This window comes from Chrysochloris asiatica, unplaced genomic scaffold (assembly GCF_000296735.1).
Source record: "Chrysochloris asiatica unplaced genomic scaffold, ChrAsi1.0 scaffold00014, whole genome shotgun sequence".
Taxonomy (NCBI): domain Eukaryota; kingdom Metazoa; phylum Chordata; class Mammalia; order Afrosoricida; family Chrysochloridae; genus Chrysochloris; species Chrysochloris asiatica.
In genome coordinates, this window is record NW_006408532.1 from 2,286,330 (window position 1) to 2,313,804 (window position 27,475).

Sequence of the window (27,475 nt, forward strand, 5' to 3'; positions counted from 1 at the left end):
GATATCTTTGACTCCTCCCTCTTCCTTACCTTCCTCATTCATAGTATATCAATTCTACCTTATTAGGAAATTGGTAAGGGTTGCTGACAATGTATGTAAGAACCAGCACATGGTATACACTAGTAAATGTTAACAGTGAAAAAAAAAAAGTCCCTGGTGATGCTTCCATTCTAGCAGAACATCTACTCTGTGTCCAGACCCTGTGCTAGGTTCTAGATATTCAGAAATAATCCAGGCATGACCCCTATAGTCAAGGACCTGATTAGCAATACACACAAGTGAGTTATGAAGGGAGTTCAGTATGGTGTGTATATTTGTCCAATTCTTCTTCTCTAAAATTCCACTTACTCAGGACCAAAACATATGGGGGTGGGGGGAAGCGCTTTAGTGACTATTAATGTCAAGCCAGCCAGCAGGATTAACAGTATTCTCCAAGGAAGGTTTTGAGCAGAGGCAAAACAGAGATTTGAACCTCACTCCTGAATAAGGAGGCAAGGTATAATGATTGAGAACACTGTTCTTAAAAATTTGAGAGATCCTAATTTGAACCCCAGCCTTCTGACTTACCATCTGGGTGTACTTGGAAAAATTAAGTTTATGTTTCTTTACCTCTAGTTTCTCACATATATAAAATAAGGATTATAATGATACCTATAAATCAATGGATAAAGTACTGAACACAATTGTAACCAGAGCAATGAAACGATATACAATACGATGAATGTAAAACTAATGTTCTCCCATGTAAACTATCACATAATTCACAATAAAACATAAAAAAAAAAGTACTGAACACAGTGTTTGGGTTACAGTAGGCATTAACAAATGCTAGCTATTATTTTCATCATAATTATTATTTTAGCAGGCCCACACTTGATGTGGTAAAGACATGAAAAGAAAAGCATCTGAAAGCAATGTGAAAGGAGGGGGGAGGGATGTAGAAAAGGAAATAAGCTAACATTTACAGAACCTTTATTAATGTGCCAAGGAGTCCTGGTGGTGTCCCCGTTAAAGCATTTGGTTACAAAAAAGTGGTGGTTTGAATCTACCAGCTGCTCTGTGGGAGAAAGATAAACGTTGGTAGTTTAAGTCCCTATAAGAAAAGCCTGGCAAATAACAAGGAGCTGCAAGCCACGGAATAACATGGATGAACCTTGAGGACATTATGTTCAGTGAAATTAGTCAGTCACAAAAGGAGAAATATTGTACTACTGTAAAAAGACTAAGAAAAAGAACCCATACTAAGGGGGGGTGGTTCTTTTCTGGTTACTAGGTTGTGGGTGAGGGGTGAGGGGAGGGACTGGAAGGTGGAGCACAGGGTAGGGAATAGACACAGGATAGTCTGGGTGCTAGGGAGAGGGGCAATAAACAAGAAGGGGGAGGGGAATGGAAAAACAAATCTGATGGGAAAACAATTAGGCAGGTTTGCATGGGCTAAGTGGGACAGAGGTAAATAATGATGTATGCACAACCTTGGAGCAAAAGGGCTCTGGAACACAGGAATTGAGACATGGTTAGAATGGGGAAAAGGGGGGAAATAATGTTAAGATGCTTGGCTGTCTTTTCAATCTTGATTTCCCTGACATACCATTATAAAACAGACACTTGAGGGGGAGAGAAAGGAATAGCCAGAAATGTCATCATAGAAACCTTGTAAGTCCATCTTCTGCCTATAACTAATTGTTGTTGTTCTTGTTATGTGCTGTGGAGTCAGTTTCAAATCATAGTGATCCTGTACAGGGTTTCCAAGGCTGCAAATCTTTACGGGAGCAGAGAGCCTCATCTTTCTCCGGTGGAAGAGCTAGTAGTTTCGAACTGCTGACCTTGAGGTTTGCAGACCAATTCCTAACGACTATGCTAGTAGAGCTCCTTGGAATACCTAAAATGGGGCTACAACTTGCCCAGTGAAGGAGACCTCCTGTGGAGCCTCTGTACTACATAAGAACATAGGTGGAATCCTGAACCCCATCCACAATCTTCTGAGGTAGGACATCCCTTTTGAAAGGACAAGCAGACCAGCCTGGAGTGGCTAGAAGAAAAGAAGATTTTTTTTTTAAATTGTGAATTATGTGATAGTTTACATGGGAGAATATTAGCTTTACATTCATCCTAACATATATTGTTTCATTGCCATGGTTATAATCCAGTCCATGCATCGTCAACCAACCAAAGGGTATACCCTGTAAGCCTGCCACCATCCCCCCACCCCTCCCACTCCCCGTCAGCACACAACCTCTCTCCCTGTCCTCCCTCTCTGTGTCTAAAGTCCCCAGCTGCTCCATCTCTCCATGTCATTGTCTCTGCCTCCATCTCTGGTGTCACTGCTTCTCTGTGTAGTGTCCTGTACTCCACTTTTCTCCCTTGATGGTCCCAGGGACCTCCACTCCTAGACTGCAAAGTCAATCACTCCCCTCCTTTTGCTACAAAACGTCTACCTTTACATTTACAACCCTCAGAATCAGTCCTGATAACAATTATTCACTATTGTATCATAAAAGTCCTATCCGCATCTCCTTTCATCAGCCCTGCCCAGACAGATTGGATACTATTCAGTGGAGATTCTACCTCCTCTATGCCCTCTGGATCTAGGCTCCCTCTTGAAAGTTTGTAAGCCAGTCAGTTCTTGCCTGGGATTCATATTTAGGTCTTTAATCCATGTGGAGTTGGTTTTTGTATAAGGTGTGAGGTGAAAGTCTTGTTTCAATCTTTTGCATATCGTTTTTCAGTTCTGCCAACACCATCTGTTGACGAGACTGTCACCTCCCCACGTGATATATTTAGGTACTTTGTCAAAAATTAGTTGTCTGTATGTGGATGGGTGAAGTCTGGATTCTCGATTCTGTTCCATTGATCACTGTACCTATACCAAGCTGTTTTGACCACTGTAGCCATGTAAAAAATTTTGAGGTCAGGGAGTGAGAGGTTTCCAACATTATTCTTTTTCTCAAGCAGTACTTTGCTTATCTTGGGTCTCTTTCCTTTCCATATAAAGTTTGTAATAGTTTTTTCCACCTCTTTGAAGAATGTCGTTGGAATCTGGATTGGGATTGCATTATATGTGTAAATTCCTTTGGGCAGCATTGACATTTTCACAATGTTAAGTCTTCCTATCCAGGAGCATGGTATAGTCTTCCATTTTTGTAGATATCTTTTGGTTTTTTGTAGTAGTGTTTTGTAGTTTTCCTTGTATAGGTCCTTTGTTTCTCTGGTTACATTTATTCCTAGGTATTTCATCCTTGGGTTGGCTATTGTAAATGGTATTGCTTTCCTAATGTCCTTTTCAGCGCTGTCCTTTTTGATATAGAGGAATCCAGCTGATTTTTTTTTTTTCTTAAATGATTTATTGTGAATTATGTAACAGTTTACATGGGAGAACATTAGTTTTACATTCATTCTGTCGTATATCATCTCATTGCCATGGTTACAATCCCCTCCATGCAATCCTTCCTCCGTGTCCCCCAGGTCTTCAGCACACAGTCGCTCTCCCTCTCTGGGTCTAGAGTCTCCAGCTGCTCCATAGATCCACGTCATTATCTCCGGTTCCATTTCAGGCATCACTGCTTCTCTGGGTAGGGTCCCGGTCTCTGCTCTTTTCCCTTGATGGTCCTAGGAACCTCCGCTCCTAGACTGAAAAGTCAATCACTCCCCTCCTTGCTATAAAACATCCACCCTTACACTTCCAACCCTCATAGTCAGTCCTGATAACAATTATTCACTATTGTACCACAAGAGACCCATCTGTATTTCATTGCATCAGCCCCGCCTAGTCAGATTGAATACTACTCACTGGAGGGTCTACCTTCCTCCAGGCCCTCTGGATCTAGGTTCCCTCTTGAAAGCTTGTAAGCCAGTCACTTCTTGCCTTTGTAGCCCCCCACCCCCATTTTGGGTAGCCAATATCCATATTGCCCATCCCTGTCTACTCTGTGTGTGGAGGGGGTGGGAATGATTCTTGCTGTAAGGACTTGTTCCCTCTTTTGAGCTACTGCTTCCATAGGTGTAGGTCAAGTTCATCAAATTGTATGAGAATTTTTTTTTTTCCCCTCTTCTTTTTACTTCTGATTGAGCTCCGATCATCCAGTCATCGAAGCCAGGGCAAGTAGGTATTATCTGCAAGTGTGGGTATTCTTATGCATATGCCCTCTCTTCTTATCAGCTGGATGTTTCACTCTCCACTCTAGTCCTCTGTGGCTATGTCACAAGCCCAAGAGTCTGGGCCCAAGAGTCCCCAGGTCTTGCCACACTGCTGGCCAACCAGGTCTTCACCCGGGTTCACAGACGTCTATTGAACGTTGTAGGGCTTAGCTCACTGTTTCATTGCTGTTTTTCCCTCACTTCTCCTTATCGGTGTTGACCAGCTGATTTTTTTATGTTGATCTTATATCCTGCCATTTTGCTGAATCTTCCAGTGAGTCTAGTAGTTTTTTCACTGAGTCTTTGGGGTTTTCTACGTATAGGATCATATTGTCTGTAAATAGAGAGTTTTACTTCCTTTTTGCCAATTTGGATGCCTTTAAGTTCCCTTTCTTGCCTTATAGCTCTGGCTAAGACTTCCAGCACAATATTGAATAGGAGTGGTGACAAAGGGCATCCTTGTCTGCTTCCTGTTCACAGAGGGAAGGCTTTCAGTTTCTCTCCATTGAAGAGTAATGTAGGCTGTTGGTTTTGTATATATGCTCTTGATTATGTTGAGGAATTTTCCCTTCAATTCCTACTTTGTTGAGTGCTTCTATCAGGAATGGATGTTTGATTTTGTCAAATGCCTTTTCTGCATCAATCAATATGATCCTGTAGTTCTTGTCCTTTTCCTTATTTTTTATCATGGATTACATTGTTTTTCTAGTTTTGTACCATCCTTGTATCCCTGATACCTTTTTGATGTGCTGCTGGATTCTGTTGGCTAGGATTTTGTTGAGAATTTTTATATCTATGTTCATGAGGGATACTGGTCTATAATTTTCTTTCTTAGTGACGTTCTTCCCTGGTTTTGGTATGAGGGTTATTCTTGCTTTATAAAATGTATTAGGAAGTTTTCCATCCTCCTCTATCTTCTGGAATAATTTCAGTAGAATTGGTGACAACTCTTCCCTGAATGTCTCATAGAACTCACCAGTGAAGCCATCAGGGCCCTGGAGTTTTTTGATGACCTGATCAATTTCTTCTTTTGTTATGGGTCTGTTCAGGTTTTCTACTTCACTCTGTGTGAGTTTAGGTAGGTCGTGTTTTTCTAAAAATATATCCATCCCTTCTAAGTTTTCAAATTTGTTGGATTACAACTCTTCATAGTATTCTGTTATTATCCTTTTGATTTCCTTTGGTTCCATTGTGACATCGCCCATACAGTTTTTAATGTGCGTTGTGTCTTCTCCCTCTTTTCTTTTGTTAGGTTTGCCAATGGTCAGTCAATTTTGTTACTCCTTTCATAAAACCAGCTTCTTGTCCTATTGATTCTTTCTATACTTTTTCTATCTCATTTATTTCTGCTCTAATCTTTATTATTTCTTTTCTTTTGGAGGCTGTAGGTTACCTCTGTTGGTCTGTTTCTAATAGTTGTAGATGCTGTGTTAATGTGTCAGTTTTGGTTCTTTCTTCTTTTTGGATGTGTGCATTTATTGCAATAAATTGTCCTCTCAACACCGCTTTTGCCGTGTCCCAAAGATTTTGATATGCTGTGTTTTCGTTCTCATTTGTTTCTAGGAACTTCGTGAATTCACGTTTAATTTTTTCTACTACCCCAGTCGCTTTTCAGCAGTGTCCATGTATTTGATTTTATTTCCTTGTTATTCCTATTGTTGATTTCTAATTTGATAGCTTTGTGGTCTGAGAAGATCCTTTGTAGTATTTTGATATTTGTAAATTTATGGAGATTTGTTTTGTGGCCTAAGACATGGTCTATTATGGAGAATGTTCCATGTGCACTGGAAAAGAATGTGTATTCTGCTGTTGTTGGTTTGAATGCTCTGTACACATCTATGAGGTCCAGTTGGCTCACTGTGTTGTTTAGTTCTTCTGTGTCTTTGTCAAGTGTCTGTCTGGTTGTTCTATCCAATTTTCAAAGCGGTGTATTAAAATCACCCACTATTATGGTAGATTCATGTATTTCTATCTTCAAATCTATTAGAGTTTGTTCTATATATTTTCAAGCTCTCTCACTGGGAGCATAGATATTTAATATGGTTATGTTATCTTGTTCAATAGTCCCTTTAATTAGGAGATAATGTTCATCTTTATCTATTATGCTGGTTTCTGCCTTAAAGTTTATTTTATCAGAGATTAGTACTGCCACTACTGTTCAATTTTTATTGCAATTAGCTGGGTATATTTTTTTTCATTCTTTGACTTTTAATCTGTTTTTGTCTCTGTGTGTGAGATGTGTCTCTTACAGACAGCATATTGAACGATCTTGTTATCTTATCCATTCTGCCACCCTCCATTTCTTAAAAGGTTCATTCAATCCATTTGCATTCAGTGTAATTATTGATTGTTATTGTTTTAATGGCCGTGGAATCGGTTCCGACTCATAGAGAACCTGTACAGGGTTTCCGAGGCTTTAAATCTTTATGGGACCAGAAGGACTCATCTTTCTGCCGTGGAACAGCTGGTAGTTTCCAACTGCTGACCATGAGATAAACAGCCCAATTCATAACCACTACGCTAAAGGTATAGATTAATTACTGCCATTATGGGTGTTTTGTGTGTGTGTGTGTGTGGTTTTGCTGCTTTCTTTGTTCTCTGTGTCTTCCTCTGTTGAATTCATGCTTTTTGTGTTCTTTCTTGAAAGTTTTAATGTTTCCATGTTCTTGGATTTTCATTTTCTTGGTATGTTGTGAAGTGTTAATTTTCTTTGAGATTACCTTATTGTCTACTAACTTTTCTCTTCATTTAGTGCAGTCTATTTTATCCTGTAATCTACCTGACCTTCTCACCATCTGGATCTCTGTACCTACGTGTTTACCTTCTTTTACTATGTAATTGATTTGATCATAGACTAACCTCCCAGATACTCTGAGTTTGTTCTTATAGTTTTGTTCTGTTCTCGACTCTTTCTTTTGTCGATTTAATTCTGGGAGGTGCTGCCAAGTATGTCAGTCTCTGGTTGTTGTCTGTTCTTGTTGGTTCTCAGTCCATAGAACTCCTTTTAGAATGTTGTGTAACACAGTGTTGGCTTTGGCAAAATTCCTTAGCTTCTGTTTATCCTGGAATGTTTTGATTACACTATCATACTTGATTGATAGCTTTCCTGAATAAAGGATTCTTGGTTGGCAGTTTTTTTCTTTCAGAGTTTTATATACGTCTCCCCATTGCCTTCTTGCTTGTATGGTTTCTGCTGAGAGATCCGAGCTTAATCTGACTTGCTTGCCTTTGTATGTAACACTTCTGTTTTCTCTAGCTGCTTTCAGGAGTGTCTCCTTATCTTTGATTTTGGAGAGCTTGATTATGATATGTCTCGGTGATTTTCTTTTGGGGTCTATCCTTCCTAGGGTTCGTTGAGCTCCTTGAATGTTTGTCTTTTCACTTTTCAGGATGTTAGAGAAATTTTCTTCCAGAAGTTCTTCAAGTATTTCCTCTGTGGACTTGTGTGATTCTTCTTGTTCTGGAATGCCAATATTCTTAAGTTATTCCTCTTCATGTTGTCCAACATGAATCTTAGACCTTCAGGTTTTTTAATCCTTTTTTGTGTTTGCTCTTCTGTCTTAGTGGTATTGAGAAATTTGTCTTCCAGCTCACTGGTTCTGCATTCCATCTCGTCTGTTCTGCTGCTTTGCCCTTTCAGAGTATTTTCTATTTCTGATATTCTATTATTGATCATCTGGACGTCTTTCTGTAGGTTTTGAATTGTTTCCAATGCTGTATCTATCTTATTTGATTGTTCCTGTCACGCTTTCCTGACTTCTTCCCTATTTTTCTCAACTCCATTGTAAAGTGTTTTGAAACATTTTGTAATCATTTTTCTGAATTCCTTCTCATGCATTTCCAAGGCCCTGCCCTCCTTCCAGAATGTAGTCCAGGTCTACCTACAGGTCATTTCTCTCAGACGTTTTATCTTGTTTCTGAACATGTGCTGATATGGTCATCTGCTTTTGCTTCGTGGACATGTTTAGTGTTTTATCTGTGGTCTTAATACTTTAATTGAGTATGTGTTTTGGTATATTTCATGCTTTCTGATTGCTTCCAGGTAGATGTGATCAGGATGTGGGCTTCCCTTTTCATTCTTCCTACTGCTTAACTCAGAGTAACTTTCACAGGTGTTGTCTGCCTCCCTGGTGTATGGCCATTGGTATTGGTTCTTGCCTGGATTTTGGTGTTTTATAGAGTGTGATTGTAGCCTGACTATATGGCAGCAGTTGCTGTGTCTTCTTAGGTAATAAAGGGAGAGAAAGAGTTCCCCAATGGTAGAAGGAGGAGCCTAAAACAGTAAAACAGCAACAGGGAAAAACAAACAAACAAACAAACTAGAATGGATACTGTAGTCTATAATTGCAGTAAAGGAACAGGAGGAAAAGAAGAGAGAGAAAAAAAATCTGTAGCCTAATATGAGTATGGCTTTAATGTCCTCTTTTCAGCTTCTTGCCTTCAAAGATGCCTAAGAGATTTCAAGATGCCACTGTTGGTTGTTATGCTGTACCTCAGGATTAAATTTAATTTTCGGTCTGTTTTGATTTTAAACTCTTTCCCTCTCCACATCCCTTTTCCGTATTGAAAATAAAAAACAGTTCAGGGCTAGCTCTTGGGCTGAGAGTATCTATGCGCATGCATGGCAGAAGAACCCACCAGTATTGTGGGTTGGGTGTGTCCACTCACTTAGGGACCCCTCTAGTCACCAGAATGGAGGTGCGCAGACAGTGGGGGACCAATGAACAGACCCAGAGAGGGAGAGAGGCTGTGTGCTGATGACTGGGGGGCAGGCTTGTGGGGTATACCCTTTGGTTGACTGATGATGCATGGAGGGGATTGTAACCATGGCAATGAAACAATATACAATAGGATGAATGTAAAACTAATGTTCTCACATGTAAACTAACACATAATTCACAATAAAACATTAAAACACACACACACACCAAAAAAAAAATCTCTAGAAAACCATCTCTGACAAATTAGTCATTGCAAATTGTAGAGCACAAGTCTAGTCTCACACACACAAGTTCATTATGAGTTGAAATCAGTTTGATTACAACTATTTTTTAAGTATTATATGCTACATCTGAGAGAAATCTTATGATCTCTATTTGTATTGGCCTCCCAATGATAATAGGTCCTAATCCCGGGAGCCCATAAATGTTACTTTTTAAGGTAAAAGGATTTTTGCAGATGCGATTAAATTAAGGGTTTTGATCAGGAGACTGATTAATCTGTATTACCCAAATGGGCCTTATATGCAATCACAAGTGTCTTTATAAGAGAGAAATAGAGGGTTATTTGATTCAAAGAAAACTTATGTACACAAAGAAGGCAGTTGGTCACAAGCCAAGGAATGTCAGCAGCCACCAGAAACTGGAGGAGGCAGAGAACAGATTCTCCCTTAAAGCCTCTTGAAGCAGTGCAGTCCTGCCAACATCTTGATTTGGGGCCCAGTGATACAAATTTTGGATTTTTGATCTTTTGAACTATGAGAGAACAAATTTTTATTGTTTTAAGATGCCCACTTTGTAATAATCTGTTCCAATAATCAAAGAAAACTAATTATTTTTTCCCTCAAATGGCACAACAGACATATTAAGGCCCTTATCCAAAGTCACATAGCAAATGGCAGGTTGGGAGGAAGACATGGAAAGAGGAATTGTGTAGATTCTTAAGGACTAATTTCTAGTAACTTATCTTTCTAAGGTTTAGTTGCATTTTCTAACCTGAGCAAACAAACTGATACTCCTGTCTTCTTGAAATTTGAGAGTGCTTCAAGAAATTCATAGAAAAAATAGAATTAAAATATAATGGAATATTTCCACGAACTTTCTAAAGCTCCCTCATACACTATTTTTCTCAAGCTAACTTAAATGAGTTTATGACTTACAACAAAAACTCTACTAAGACAACCTATTAAAATGAGTGTGGTGCCCTTATGAGTGTGGTGATAAGCCCTGGACTGTTAGCTGCAAGGTTGGTGGTTGATACGTACCAGGTACTCCTTAGAAACACTATATAGGATCGCTATGAGTCTCAATGGTACTTAACAACAAATTAAAGTAATGAGCATTCCTTTACTTTTCCTTTTGAAAACACAAAGAAAATTAAAGGTAGTATACATTAGAGAACAGTTACAAAAGCAAACTTAAAAAAAGTGAACAAGGGAAAGGCCAGACATGAAAACTGAGTGGTGTCAACCATGCCTGGGCTTGGGATAATACTGGGAAGTCACCATAGGTTACAGAACAATCTATTTTTTTCTTATTTTAAGTTAAAACCTTCAATTTTTCATTCAATATTTCTATATACTCACGTTATAATATAAACCAGAGTCCTGTTAGAATTCTCTTAAAAATTAGTTAATCTCTACGAGGACCTACTTTCCTTTCTTCGCTGATATGACTTCACCGAACACCTACCACACCTTAACACTATATTTTATTTGCATGGATTTACATAATTCTCCTAACCTCATAGGTGAATATAAGTGTTATCACCATTCTGTGAACATGAAAATAAGGGCTCAAAAAACGTTAAGTACCTTGTCCTTCTAAGGAAGTGGCTTTTTCTGATCTCTAGGAAGTAGCTTGTTCTGATCTGTCGGTATCTGAACTGCAGTACAACAATCTCTTCATAAGGCATTCATAGGACATTCTGTACAGCATCTGGATCCAAAGCAAAGGACCTCACTGAATACAGATCCTGTAAGAATATGTTCATCTTCTAACATGACGTCTTGCATATTTCATCACAGTTCAAAAACGGCACATTGAAGTAAAAAATCTATTTCTTCACTGAATGATATGGACATATAAGAGGACTTCAAAACATGCATGGAAAAAAATCCAGTATCTTTTCATTCATCTTCCATAAACTTCTTTGAGTTCTATCATTTCTTCACTGATAGGCAGGAAGAGACACGATTCCCTCAGAGCTCTCTGACTGCTTCCCTGTTTGGCCACAGCCACTCTTATTGCCTATACAGGATCACTATAAGTTGGCATTGACTCCATAACACTTAACAACAACTCTTATTGCTTTATTATGTATCCATAAACAACACAGGTTTATGCCAAAGGAAGTTTCTCAAGGGCATAAGACAAAGGTGTTCTCCAGATCAACCTTTCAATCCTTAAAAGCAGCCTTCAGCAAACTTCTCTCATAGCTGTGGGAAAAGAGCATAACAGTAGCAACTATTGTTAATCAAGCAATTAGGTGTCTGCCTATGCATCAGGCACTTAATGTATATTAACATGTTGAATCACCATAATATACCTAAATGAGGTATCATTTTGCTGTTGTTGTTGTTAAGTGCCATTATGACCCTGTATAGGCTCTCCAAGGAGCGGCTGGTGAGTTTTAACCGCCACCGACCAACCCTGTGGTTCAAACAGACCTTGTGGTCACAGTGTCACATGTGAGAAAACTGAGGATCATTAAGTAATATTACCCTCAACAGTCAACCAGGTAGTGAAGGAACTAGTACTGGAACCCCAAAGTATACCTATCCATTTTATACACAGGTAACTCAAGTCCTTTCTCACTTTAAACATGACAAAATAAAGAAACCCCAAAACTCAAGCTCTCCCTTTGTAAATGAACAAATTAAAATAAAACAACCCTAATGGTATCTGACTACCTCCTATTCTTATAAAGGATACTTGAAGAATAGTTAAGTACACTGATTACCTCACTCACACTACAATGGGCCAAGGATGATTCCTATCTTACAGATAAGGTGAGAACCTTTCAGTGAGAACCAACTATGTACTATTTAATGTAAAAGAAGCGTTCACACATTCTGTATTATTTATTTATTCATTATAACAACCATGAGAGGCATTATTATTCACATATTATAGGATTTTTAGGATTAGAAAGTCTTAGAAATTGTCTTGAACAGTCCCTTAACCAAAGCATACATTCCTTCTACAATATTCCAAGATAAGGGAATGTCAGGCATTCTACTTGCACATCTCTAGTGATTCAAATATCTACCACTCGTCTGTCAGTTTGTCACATTGCAGAGGCTTGCTTATTGCTGTGATTCTAGGAGGCATGCCATGGGTATTTTAAGTATCAGCAGGCTCACCCATGGTAGACAGGTTTCAGCTGAGCTTCCAGACAAAGACAGACTAGGAAGGAGGAGAGATGGACTACGTCAAATATTCAGTCACTGAAAACCTTATGAATAGCAGTGAAACACTGCAGGATCAGATTATTGAATACTGAAACATGAATGAAAAGCACCAGAATGTTGTCAGTTATAGTTCCGGAAGATAGGCCCCTCAGGTTGGAAGGCACTCAAAATGCAACTGGGGAAGAGTTGCCTCTTCAAAGTAGAGCTGAGCATGATGACGCAAATGGTAAAACAGCCTTAAATTTGAGGGTCTTGAATTATCATTTCAACTTCCCCTTTGGCAAGATGTATAACCAAGATTAAGTTTCTTTATCTCTCTGAGCTTTAAGTTTTCTCATAAAATGTGAAATTAAACAAAGCTAATTCAATCTTATATTAAGAAAAACAATGTATTCAGTTCTCAATATTTGTTTGCTTTTTAAAAAACTTTTTATTGTTAATTGAGTGAAAGTGTATAGAACAGATCATCAATCCCACATTCAACAAATTACACACTTAATATCATTACAATGATTGCAATCCCTTCCATGTGCCATCAGTTAACTGTATTTACCTCTTGTTGTTGTTAAGTTCCATCGAGTCGGTTCCGACCCATAGCGACCCTGTACAGGGTTTCCGAGGCTGTAAATCTTTACGGGAGTAGAAAGCCTCATCTTTCTCCCGCGGAGCGGCTGGTAGTTTCGAACCGCTGTCCTTAAGGTTCGCAGCCCGATTCGTAACCACTATGCTACCAGAGCCCTCTATTCACTTTAAATCTTGCTCTTTTCCCTGTCTTGCACTGCCTTCATCTTTCCTGTGCCAACATCCCTCTTTGTTGTATATTGCTTTCCCCATCACCCAAGTTAACATGTGTCTACTCTCTCTACACAGTGAATAATTTCCCCTTTCCTCACATCCCTAGTAACCATCGTAGAATGTTTTTTTGAGTAGCATGACCCTATCTTAACTTTTTACAACAGTGGTCTCTCATACAGTAGTTGTCCTTTTGTAATTGACTAATTTCACCCAGCATAATATTCTCCAGGTTCATCCATGTTACAAGGTGTTTTTCATCTACGCCATCATTCTTCAATGCTTTCTAGTATTCCATTGTATATACGTAACAAATTTGTATCCATTCTACTACTCTCTGTCTCTTGATTGGCACATTTAATCCATTTACATTCTGTGTAATTATCAGTAGGTATGAATTAACTGCTGTCATTTTGCTCTGTGTGTGTGTGTGTGGTGTTGCTATTTTCTTTGTTCCACATAAATTTCTGTACTGAATTCATTGTGTTTGTGGGGTTTCTTTTCATTTTATTCATTGCTGTTGCTTTTATATCTACTAAATGTTTCCGATTTTCCTTTAGATGTGAAGGTGTATTAATTGTCTTTGAGGTTATCCTGTAATTTATTATTTTCCCCCTTTTAACATGGTCTGTTTCATCTCAAAATCTACTTGACTGCCTTGCCATTTGGAAGTTCAGTGTCTACACTATTCATTCTTTTTGCTTTGTAATTGACTTCATTATAGATTTATAAAAATAAGGAACAAATCATGACAGCAACTCAGGAAAAATGAAAAGTTAACCTACAAAGGAAAACTAAGGCGCTCTGGTAGCGTAGTGGTTACAAATCGGGCTGCGAACAGCAAAGTCAGTAGTTCGAAACTACCAACTGTTCCGCGGAAGAAAGATGAGACTTTCTGCTCCCGTAAAGATTTATAGCCTCAGAAACCCTGTACAGGGTCGCTATGGGTCAGAATCGACTCGGCAGCACTTAACAACAACAACAACAACAACAAAGGAAAACTAGTAATACTAAGTTCTGATTGCTCAGCAAAAACTATGAAGACAAGAAGACAATGCAGTGACATATATAAACCTCTGAAAGAAAATTACAGGGTAACCTCAAAGGCAATTAATACACCTTCACATCAAAATAAAAAAGACAAAAATCAGAACCACTTAGTAAATATTAAAACAATATTACTGCTTAATTGCCTTTTTCCTTTTTTAACCAAAAAACCCCAAACTACTAGCACAGAGAAGTACTTCAGTATCCTGTCAGCAAGGGAATGATGGCAGACTTTATAAAATAGGTAAGTTCCAAAGCATGAGCAGCAGTTAGTCAAGTTAAGGTAGCAGAAAGGGGGCAGGTACAATAAGCATGTAACCCTGTGTCTTAGATTTGATGTTGGAAACCCCTCTCTAACTTGGATTTCCTTTGAGAAGAATCTCATTCCTTACTAAAACAGTGAATATAGCTCATTAAGTTTCAGCAAGACTATTAAGATGGGTAGAGAGTTGCGTTCCACCTCTCTAAATGCAAGAGTCATTGTCTGTTCATGACTTTACTCCTACAAAATATCCTAACAGGAGCTTCCCAGTTACTCAGGATAAAATAAATGTAACACTCTCCATGAGCATTAGGAAGATGTGGCAATCCACTTAGGTAGACTTTACAGTCTTGGAAACCCTGTGGGGCAGTTCTACTTTATCCTATAGGGTCACTATGAGTCAAAATTGACTAAATGGATGTGAATTTGTTTGGGGTTTTATACATGAGCAATAAGTACTGGAATGCTAGTGACTGGGTCAGAAGTTCAAATCCACAGCCATTTCTTAGGAACCCTATACAGGGTTGCTATGATTTGGAACTGACTCAAGGGTAGTTAACAATAAAATTATTAGAAAAAAGTAACATGCTTGGTCTTTGGTATAGTATTCCAACGCTTAGGAACAGTCAAAATAAAGGAAGGAGGGAGGGAAGAAGTAAAAGGGGAAAGACAGATAGGCGGGAAAATATTCTAACAGGAACTGCCATCCTAAATGTGATGTCTTCAAACATTAGCATTCCTAATGAGACAGGCAAAGCAGATGTAGACCTTAGTTAGGATCTCTGAGGATACATTAACTTTCAGAGACAGAAATGCTAAACAGAAATAATGGAAATTATAAATAAAGCAGTTGATATTGGCAATGTAACAATCTGAACCAATTGTACAGACCCCTCACAACATTTTTCTAAATACTGGCTTACATATACTCAAATAATAAATGGATGTTCTGTCATTTAAGATTTTTTTAAAAAGTATATGAGAAGAAAGGTATTTATAAATAAATCTACTCATTAATCTGACCAGAATTTTACAACCCTTAGGTTCTTTTTTTCTTTTTTCTTGAAGTGACAGCGTATCTCAGTTATATCTAATCATGTGTATCAAGTCAAGGTCAGCTGTACAGGAAGTCTCAAATACATTAACATCTGTCACCATGTTTGCCACATACAAGAAGCTCATTTTGTTGAAAGAATGTATAAAGAAAAATTGATACATGGTAAGGCATCATGACTAGAGGTTTTTAAAAAATGAATAAATGAAAACGAAGTATATCACATATAGTAAAGACACAATATAGTGTGAAACTGTAAAATGTGTACGTTTTATTTTTTTAAAGGTTTTTATTGTGGACTGAGTAAAAGTTTACAGGGCAGATCGTCAGTTTTACATTCAACAAATCATACACCTGTTGTATTTCTTTCTATTCACTTTAGCTTTTTTTAAAAAACGAAAACAAAAAACACTCAGGCATACATAATAATTTAAACATCCAAAGGGCACATTCTGCAAGTCTGCCTCCTAACCACTGGCTTTTAGGCCCTATCTTTCCATGAATCTAGAGTCCTCAGCTGCTCCCTCTCTCCATGTCCCCAACTCTACCTCCGTCTCTGGTGTCTCAGCTTCTCTGGATAAGGTCCCACATTCTGCTTGTGCTCTTCTCCCTAGATGGTCCTAGGGTCCTCTAGCTCTGGATTGTAAGATTAACCACTACACTGTTTTTATTACAAAACTACTATCTTTATAATTGTGACAGTTACAATTAGCCATGATAACAATTACTTACTATTCAATCTTATGAATCTTATCCCCATCTCTTTTTTAAACCAGACCTTTCTACACAAGATAAAAACTATTCAGTGGGGACTCTTTCTTCCCCCTCACACTCTTAAACTAACTCCCCTCTTGAAACCTTATAAGCCAGTCACTTCGTGCCTTTATTGCCCCCTAATTTTAGGTAGCCAATGTCTAAGTTGCCCGTCCCTATCTACCCAGTGTACAGAAGAGATAGCTTTGGTACTTGATATGAAGACTCCTTCCCACTCTGTTGGTATTTGGAGTTACTACCTCCATGAGTATAGGTCAAGTTCATCAAATTGTAGCAATTTACCCGTTTGATTTATCAAAAACAATTTTTTTTTTTTTTTGGTAATCTTCCTCTATTTGAGTTTTGATTATCAAGCCATTGAGGCTGGGTCAAATGGGTACTGTCTGCAAGTTTGGGTGCTCTTGTGCATTTCCCCTCACTTCATATCAGCTGGATGCTTCACTCTCAGCTCTAGCCCTCTAATCATGTTTTCCAACATATCCCACTCATGTGTTTATTTTACATTAGTAGGCAAGGGAAACTAATATTTATAAGGCAGTCAAGGATTTTAGTATTACTTACCCTCTTCAAGCTATACCTAGATCCCTGTATCCCAGAGCCCTGTTGTCCCAAGGTTGAGTATGCTTCACTATTCACCTCTGTCCCACCAGGCCATGCAAACCTGTCTCAGTGTTCCCCTATCTATCTTGTTCTTCTGCCTCCTCCCCACTTCTTGTATTGCCCTCCCCAACACCCAAACTAAACCCCCTACCTCAACTTCACTGCGGTTACCTTATATTCCATTAGTTCTACCCTCCATTTAAGACCGTCTATTTTATCCAGTAATCTACCTGACCTTCCCACCACGTGGATCTTTGTTCCTCTGTGTTTACCTTCTTTCACATTGTAATTGTTTTGATTATAGACTGACCTCCCAGATCCTCTGTTCTTATAATTTTATTCTGTTCTTGACTCTTCCATTTGTCGATTGTGTTCAGGTTGATGCTGCCTTGTTGGTTCTCAGTCCACAGAACTTCCTTTAGGATGTTTTTCATAGCAAGGGTTGGCTTTGGCAAAATCCCTTAGCTTCTGTTTATCCTGGAATGTTTTGACTACACCATCATATTTGATTGACAGCTTTGCTGGGTAGAGGATTCTTGGGTGGCAGTTTTTTTCTTTCAGGGTTTTATATATGTCTCCCCATTGCCTTCTTGCCTGCATGGTTTCTGTTCAGATATCCGAGCTTAATCTAATTTGCTTGCCTTTCTATGCTACATTTCTCTTTTCCTTTGCTGCTTTAAGAATTCTGTCCTTATCTTTGAATTTGGAGAGCTTGATTATTATATGTCTTGGTGATTGTCTTTTAGGGTCTATCCATCCTGGGGTTCATTGAACTTCTTGAATGCTTATCTTTTCACTTTTCAGGATGTTAGGGACATTTTCTTCCAAAAGCTCTTCAACTGTATCCTCTGTGGACTTGTGTGATTCTTCCTGTTCTGGAATGCCAACGATTCTTAAGTTATTCCTCTTCATGTTGTCCAACATGAATCTTAGGCCTTCTTCAGATTTTTTTTTATCCTTTTTTGTGTTTGTTCTTTATCTCAGTAGTGTTGAGAGATTTATCTTTTAGCTCACTAGTTCTGGCTTCTATCTCTTTAATTCTAATTCTTTGCCCTTTCAATGTATTGTCCGTTTCTGATATTCTATTATTAATCATTTAGATCTCTTTCTGTAGGTTCTGAATTGTTTCTAATGCTGTATCTATCTTGATTGGTCCTGTAGCACTTTCCTGACTTCTTCCTTATTTATGCTTTCTGATTGCCTCCAGGTAGATGTGATCAGGAAATGGGCTTCCCTTATTACTCTTCTTCCTGAGAAATTTCAAGATGCCGCTGTTGGTTGTTGTGATGAACCTCAGGATTTAATTTTCAGTCTATTTCCCTTTTAGTCTGCCTGTCCCATTCCAGAATCCCCATTTAGGCCATTTTCCTAGTGATAAACAGTTCAGGGCCGGCTGTGGCCATTTTGCACTGCTGTTTGGTTTTAAGTGGAAACTGTCACTTTAGATGTCAAGGAGATCTGTGCATATGCATAGTAGAACCATCCGGGGGTAGGGGTGGAGTATCCACTCGCTCAAGCACCCCCTCTAGCTACCTGAATGGAGGTGCGCAGTAGCCAAAGACCAATGAACAGATGTAAAAAAAAGTGTGTCCACACTACCTCCGTAGTTCTGTCAGGTGTCTGTGGCTGCTCTGATCCTTCCCCCGCTTGGTCTGACCCAAGATGGCAGCTCCGGGAGCAGTTGAGCATCTTGGATTAGAAAGCAATGGATTTCTTGCTTCTGCTACAAATTCCCCTAGCTGTAAGGCTTCCAACTTCTAAATATTCCTTTACATATGGTTCATAGTTCTGGCACCATCCCTGAGCCTACTTGGTCCGGTATTCTGTGTTGTTGCTGATGGAGCTCCTCACTGCATTTCTACCCAATCTGCCATCTTGTTTGTTCTCCCTCAAGTGTGTACATTTTTAGGTCTGTGTTTGCATGTGTATGGTGGAACGCTGGCCTGGTGGTTAAGATGTACAGGGTAGGAATTCTAGTTCTGCTACTTCCTAGCTTTGTGACTATGGTCAAATAGTCTACTTCCTTAAGCCTGAGTATCAACTATGAAACAGAGATAATAGTACTCACATAATGGACTGTGGATAAGAACTGGACTGCAAACCACATGGTCAGTGGTTCAAACCCACCAGTTGCTCCTCAGAAACTTTACACAGGGTAGCTGTGAGTTAGAACCAACACGACCACACTTAATGATATCAATGTTGTTGCTAAGGATTAAATGACATATTTAGTGTCAACTCAATAGGATGTTCTGTCAGAAAAGAACTTAATAGGAGAACTAGGTAATAGTTAACATGTCCATGGTACTTATTATGTAGTAAATTCTGTTCTAAATGTATCACATATATCTCATTCATCCTTCACAACAATAATATGTGGTAGACACTATTACTATCCCCATTTTACAGTTTAGGAACCGGAAACACACAGAGGCTAAGAAATATACCTAAGGTTTCAAAAGTTAGTAGACAGCAGAGCAAGGAACTCTGAGGCCTTTTCAAATTGTAGTCTACTTCTTAGCACAATGTGTACTAAATCAAGGAACAAAACCCACTGCCAAAGAGTACACAGTAAGTATATAATAATTGTTGAAGCCCCTGGGTGATAGAAATGGTTAAACATTGGAGGTTTGAGTCCATCCAGATATGCCTTATAAGAAAGGCCTGTTAATCTACTTTTGAAAAATTAGCCATTGAAAAATTCTATGGAGCACAGTTCTACTCTGACACACATGGGGATCACCATGAGTTGGAATCAACTCAACAGGAAATGGCATATAATAAATTTTAGTTGTTGCTATTGTTATTAAAGACAGGAAGGTTTTCTGTCACATGAGAACGTGATAAAAAATTACAACTGTATGAAACATTCTGGTATTTTGTTTTAAAAAATAAATCCATCTTAAAGTAATAAATACTGCCTTGATAAAATTCAACATTCATTTATTACAAAATCTCAACAAATTAGTAATAGGAGGGGACATCTTAAATATGATATAGATCATCTAAACATGTTTATACCAAATATCATCTTAATGATGATATTTTTAAATAGTTTTTTTTTTTTGAGATTAGAAACAAAACAAGAATAACATGTTTATTCAACAATGTACCATATAGGTCCTAGCCTGTGTAGTAAACCAAGAAATATACAACAATTAATCATATTGGTCATATTTCTACAAACTGGTCACGGTCACATACAACAAAGAAAAGTTTAAAAGGTACCATTTACAAAACATTAAAAAAAAAAAAAAAAGGTAATACATAGGACCCAATCTAAAAAGTCATAAGTCCTTTGTGGAGAAACTACTATACTTATTTAATAAGAAATATCACTAAAAAGATTTGAAAAATGTTTAAGTAAATGGGGAGATGAGCTATGTTAATGAATTGAAAATCTCATTACTATAATGATTCAGTTAAATCCCATTAAAAATCCCAGCAGGCTGACAACCTAATTCTAAAATGCATACATGAGGGTGAGTGAAAAAAAAAGCCCATCCATGCCCATAGCTGACGACATTGAGAATGCATGTGAAATGATTCTGTCATATAGACAAGTGGCAGTGCATTATGTGGTAAATCATTTGCAAATCAGTAATGGCTCTGCCTATGAAATAATCCATGACAGACTTCAGTTTTGAAAGTTTGTATGAGATGAGTACTGAAACAACTTACAGAAGAAAATAAACAAAAGAGTCTGGGCATCTGCAAACAAAATTTGGGCCAAACTTAAAGGAAGGTAAAAGTTTCTTTAAGGAAACAAGTATAAATTGCTACAATTTGATGTACTTGACCTGTATTTATGGAGGTAGTAGCTCAAAATACCAATTGAGAGGGAATGAGTCTTCAAATCAGGTCTCAATCCTATCCCCTCTGTAAAAAGGGTAGATGTTGTTGCTGTTGCTGGTAAGTGCTGTCGAGTCAATCCCGACCCAGAACGACCCTGTTATAGGGTTTCAAGGCTGTAAATCTTTAATGGAACAGAAAGCCTCATCTTTCTCCCATGGAACCGCAGGTAGTTTCAAACTGCTGATCTTGAGGTTAGCAGCCCAATTCATTAACTACTACGCAACCAGAGCTCTTTTTAATGAACCAGGTAGGGCAAAAATCAAAATGAGTGGCAAAAAAATAAGTTATGTATCACACTACATTCATGAGTGATAAACACTATTTTTTAGGAAAACGCAATTGTTTCAAGTTTATTTAGATTTTAACTAGGGAAGATTCATGTGCATTTTAAAAAGACACAAGACCAAAAACTTTTAGGGGGATGAAAAGTAACCCGGACATAATTTCAAAATAAAAACTTGTATGCAAAGTTAAAAAGAAACAATTTAAATTATTCTTATGTATTTCATTTTTATTAAGAGAAAAGTGACTTGTCTAAGTTTGAAAACTAAATTGATTTGCCCAAAGTCACAAGCAAGGAAGTAATGGTGCTGAATTTCAGCTTGAAACTACAAGCAGTTCCATAGGAAAAAGATGAGGCTTTCTGCTTCCATAAAGATTTGCAACCTCAGAAACCTTAGGGTCTCCATGAGTCAGAATCAACTCCAAAGCACATAACATCACCATACATCACCAGTTTTACAAAAGCAGATTTCTCAGTATACCAAAGTACTTTCTATGGCAGTAGGGCACAGGAAGAGAAGGAAGGAATGTATTTTATTGTATTTTTTCATCAAAGAAATAACAATAGTTCCAACAACAAAATCTCTAAAACAATGAACACATGGCATGTATTCTTAACCATCCTTCACATCATAAACTATTTCTACTTTAGCAATCTGATTAAACTCAAACCTGATACAAAAAGGCCTCTTTATTATTCTCATACCTCTTCTCAGCCTGCTTTTATAAAAATACCTCTTCCACCCCAAGAAGGACATTTTACCCATTCCAAGGGTTCAGGTTACATGAATTACATTTTAGAAAATGATTTTTATCAAAACTTGCTTTTCAGACTGTGAGAAAAGGCAGATTTAGGAAATAAGAATACAGCTGCTCACTTGATCAAAATGATGTGACAATTAAGGCAATCTGGATGTTGCTTGACTAAAGGGTATTAAAAACAAAAAGAATCTGCTTCAACTGGATTAATGGGTCCAACTCCCTGATAGGTTGCACATTCTGTATACTGACGCTCCACTCAACTGCACAAGCTATCACTGCTGAAACAAAGCCTTCAAAATGTGGTGTAAAGGTTTAAGTTATAAGTGTTCTGGGGAAATCTAAGAAAGCACAAAATAAAGCACGATGCTGTAGCTTCTCCAGAACTAATATGAGGGGGGCTTCAAAAAGTTGGTGGGAAATGAAAAATGTAGTAAAGCTTGAATGAAAGACCAAATGAACAAAACCAAAGAAAAAATATATATATTATGTACATTTATATGTATCTTTATATGTATTACATGTTATTATATATGTAAATGTTGCCAACTGAAATACAAATTTTCATGCAAATATTTACAGCTTCTACTATCAGTGATCAGTGGCTATAGACATAAGAAAGAAAAAAAAATTTTTAATATTAAAAAAAAAAGTGGCATGGTAGAATTGAATTTTAAACAGGAACTCTTATTATGAGTTAATTTCACTAACACAATTTTTACAGAAGTAAAACATGATTTTTTAAAATCCCTCCTCCAATGCACATAACACTATAAAAATCCATTGCCAAAGACCACACATGGAGTTCCTCAGAGGACATTTCTAAAAAAATGGCATTAGTTGAATGAAAACAACTAATTCCTGGTCACTGAATAAAATATGGGGAAAATACAAACAAAATGTTACTGACACCATCAACTGCCATGGCTTTGAAACAAAAATGAAATGGTTCACAAATCATAGTTAGCTGAAGCCACGGAAAATGAATACAGGAAAAGGCTACCTTCATCATTCAACATCCAGAATGAAATTAAGGAGAAAGATAATAAAAATCCACATCTCAATTTCTAGCTTCTTATTTCTTTTTAAAACTGCTGTAAAATACATAACGTTTTATCAATTCAACATTTTTCATGTGTATAATTTAGAGATATCAGTTACATTAATCATGTTGTACAACCATGATTAATCCCCATAATCATTGTCAAATTTCCCATCATTCTTCCTATCTCTTCTTTGCTGTTGCTGTTGTTAGGTGCCACAGAGTCGGTACCGACTCATAGCTACCTTATGCACAACAGAACAAAACACTGTCCGATCCTGGGTCAACCTCACTACTGTTGCCATGCTTGAGTCCATCGATTCTGGCACTTGGCCAATCCATTTCATTGGGGGGGTCTTCCTTCTTTTTCTCTGACCCTCCAACTTACCACACGTGAAGTCCTTCTCCAGGGACTGGTCCCTCCTGACAATATGTCCCAATTATGAGAGATGAAGTTTGGCCATTCTGGACTCCAAGCAGCACTCTGGCTGCACTTCTAATATTCTCCTCAACTCAAAAGCATCTATTCTTCTCCGGTCTTCCTTATTCACTGTCCAGCTTTCGTGTGCATATGAGGTTATTGAAAATACCATGGCTTGGGTCAGGCGCACCTTAGTCCTCAAGCTGACATGTTTGCTTTTCAACACTTTAAAAAGATCTTTTGTTTGATTTCTTGACTGCTGCTCTCTGAGCTTCATCAGTAAATGTTTAAGTCCTCTTCACTTTCAGCAAGCAAGGCTGTATCATCTGCATATCACAGGTTGCTAATGAGTCTTCCTCCAATCCTTATGCCATGTTTTTCTTCATATAACCCGGATTCTCAGATTATTTGCTCAGCATACAGGTTGAGTAAGTATGGTGAAAGAATACAACTTTGTCGTACACCTTTCTTAATTTTAAAGCATTCAGTGTTCCCATGTTCTGTTTGAACAACTGCCTCTTGGTCCAGGTACAGATTCCTCATGAGCACAATTAAGTACTCTGGAATAATCATACTTCACAATGTTGTCCATAGCTTGTCGTGATCCACACAATCGAAATCCTTTGTGTAGTCAATAAAGCACAGGTAAATGTCTTTCTGATATTCTCTGCTTTCAGCCAAGATCCATCAGACATCAACAATGAATGATATCCCTCGTTCCATGGCCTCTTCTGAATCTGGCTTGAACCTCTGTAAGTTCTCTGTCAATGTATGATTGTAGCCGTTTCTGTATTACCTTTAGCAAAACTTTACTCGCATGAGATACCAAAGAGATTGTCCGATGATTTCCCTCTCTTTGAAATGGGCACAAATACAGATCTCTTCCAATCAGTCAGCCAGATAGTTGTCTTCCAAATTTCTTGGCATAGATGAGTGAGTGCCTCCTGTGCCGCCTCACTTTCTAGAAAAATTTCAATTTTTATTCCATTAATTCCTGGTGCTTGTTCTTTGCCAATTCCTTCAATGCACCTTGGACTTGTTCCCTAAGTATCATTGGTTCTTGAGCATAAGCTACCTCTTGAAACGGTTGAACATTAACCATTTCCTTTTGGTATAGTTTCTCTGTATATTTCTTCCATCTTCTCTTGATGCTTTTTGCCTAGAGAATCTTTGAATAACAAAAGTCAAGGCTTGAATTTTTTCTTCAGTTCCCCCAACTTGAGAAATGCTAAGCGTGTTCTTTCTTTTTGGTTTTCTGATTCCAGATTTTTGCACATTTTGTTTTAAATATTTGGCTTTATCTTCTCAGGCTGATCTTTGAAAATTTCAGTTCATCTCTTGTACCTCCACCTCCTCCTCATTTCTTCCATTTGCCTTAAAATCTATACTGGATAGCAAGTTTCAATGTCTCTTCTGACATCCATTTTGACCTTTTCCTTCAGAGCTCTGGTAGCACAGTGGTTACAAAATCGGGCTGCAAACTGCAAGGTCAGCAGTTCAAAACTACCAGCTGCTCCGCGGGAGAAAGATGAGGCTTTCTGCTCCCATAAAGATTTACAGCCTCAAAAACCTGTACAGGGTCACTATGAGTCAGAACCAACTCCACGGCACATAAGCACCACTATCACCTTCTTTCTTGTCATCTTAATGACTTTTTGCTTTCCACCTGTATGATTTTCTTGATGTCATCCCATAACTCTTCTGGTCTTCAGTCTTTAGTGTATCAAATCTGTTCTTCAGATGATTCCTAAATTCAGGTGGGTTATATTCAAGGTCCTAATTTGGCTCTAGTGGACTTGTTTTCCTTTTCTTCAGCTTCAGTTTGCATTTGCATATGAGCAATTGATGGTCTGTTCCACAGTCTGCCCCGGCCTTGTTTTGACTGATGATATGGAGCTTTTCCATTGACTCGTTCCACAGATGTACTCAATTTGATTTCTATGTAGTCCATCTGGTGAGGTCCATGTGTATGTTGTCTCTTATGCTGTCTAAAAAAGGTATATGAAATGAGCAAAGCATTGATTTTGCAGAATTCTATCATGCATTCTCCAACATTATTTCTATCACTGAGGACGTATGTTCCAACTACTGATCCCTCCTCTATGCTCCCAACCTTTGCAATCCAATCACCAGTAATGATCAATACAACTTGATTGCATGTTTGATCGATTTCAGATTGAAGAAGTTGGTAGAATTCGTCAATTTCATCTTCACTGGTTTTAGTGGTTGGTGCGTAAATTTGAATAATAGTGGTCTTCCCTGTAGTCGCATGGATAATTATTCTATCACAGATAGCGTTGTACCTCATGACTGATCTGGATATGTTCTTTTTGACAATGAATGCAATACCATTCCTGTTCAATCTGAAATTTCTGGTATAGTAAACCATGTGGTCATCAGATTAAAAATGGCCAATACCAGTTAATTTCAGCTCAGTAATGCCTAAGATATCGATGTTTATGCATTCCATTTCATTTTTGACAACTTTCAAATTTCCTAGATTCATACTTCATACATTCCATGTTCCGATTTCCAGTGGATGTTTACAGCTGTTTCTCTTCATTTTGAGTTGTGCCCCATCAGCAAATGAAGGGCTTTAATCCATTTGCGTCATCACAGTCAACTCTACTGTGAGGAGGCAGTTCTTCCCCAGTAGCATTTTGGGTGCCTTCCAACCTGAGGGGCTCATTTTCTAGCACTATATCTGACAGTGTTTCTCTGCTATTCGTAAGGTTTTCAGTGACTAAATATTCGGAAGTAATTCGTCACTCCTTTTTCCTATTCTTAGTCTGGAAGCTCATCTGAAACTTGTCCATCATAGGTGTCACTGTTGGTATTTAAACCACCAGAGGCATAGCTTTCAGAATCACAGCAACTCACAAGCCACTACAGTACGACAAACTGACAGACGAGTGGTGGATCTCTTATATGTTTATTGTTGTTAAGTGCCATTGAGTCAGTTCCGACCCATAGCGACTCTATATAGGGTTTCCAAGGAGCAGCTGGTGAGCTTCAACCAACAATCTTGCAGTTCAAACAGGTTTGCAGTCTGGCGCATTAACTCACGGTGCCACACCAGGACTCATAGGAATCAGGTTTCTATTTGTGATAAAAATAATTTTCATATTAGTGCAAATTTATGTTGTGTAATTGGAGGAAAGACCTGAAAATCTACAGTTTGATCTATTTGGACTGTTATTGGGAACTCTTAAGGTTTCCTTATTCACTTACAAAAAAAAAGAAAAAGTTGATTGGTCTGAGAAGTCTTCTCTCTGGGAAAAAAATACAGATCCAGTGAGATTTTTCATTAATACTCTGGATCCATGCACTATAATTCTAAACAAATTAACTTTTGAAAATGGCAGTATAAACTAGATAGTGATTGATTATTTAATAATTATTACTTCATGCTAAGAATAATCTCTTGACATTTATTCACTGAATAAATAAATGAGCGTTCTTCTGTGCCCTTCAAGTTATCTCACAAGCAGTCAGGAGACAGACATCACTGATATAATTTCAATACAGAGCAGTCAACACTATGAGGAAATATGGTAGGTAAAGAGAACTGAGTCAGGGATGGGCAACTTGGACATTGGCTACCCAAAATGGGATGGCTACAAAGGCAAGGAAGTGACTGGCTTACAAGCTTTCAAGAGGGAGCCTAGATCCAGAGGGTGCAGAGGAAGGTAGAGTCTCAACTGAGTAGTAGTATCTAAACTGGACTCAAATCGCCTACCTCGTGGTTTGTAGTCCAGTGCTTATCCTACAGAGCAACTGTGTTCCCAGAGAACAGCTTGCTGACTGTAGGTGTTTCTAAGTGTTTTTGCAAGTTGGTATCTGAGGCAATGAACATCAGGAGCATGTAACTGTGTCTTTAGATTGACTCCGGAATCTTCTGCAGGGATGTTGTAGACCATGGATGAGAAACCTTTAATTCTGCCTAGGGCCATTCGGATATTTATAACATCATTATAGGGGAATACAAAACTATCAACTTAAAAATTAGCCTGCTCCCTTTGGTTATTTGATGGTGCACGCAGAGGACTGTAATCATTGCAATGAAACAAAATATGATAGGATGAGTGTAAAGCTGATGTTCTCCCATGTAAACCTCACAATAAAATCTTAAAAAAAAAATTAGTCTGCTATAATGTGATGGTGGGAACTAAGGTTGCCTTGGCAGGGCCAGACCAAATCATTTTGTGGGCCATATAAGACCGATGGGCTGGACATTCCCCACCCCTGCTGTATATACATGAAATTGTCAGAGGAGAGTGTATAATGAGAGAGAACAATCTGTAGTAGATATCTTTTTTTTT

The 27,475-nt window shown here is 38.2% G+C and overlaps 1 protein-coding gene across 4 annotated transcripts in view; it reads right to left on the reverse strand.

The window, feature by feature from the left end:
- Positions 1–27,475, reverse strand: part of NR6A1 (nuclear receptor subfamily 6, group A, member 1) — a 316,947-nt gene that overhangs the window by 44,080 nt on the left and 245,392 nt on the right. The gene's annotated exons all lie outside the window — the stretch shown is intronic.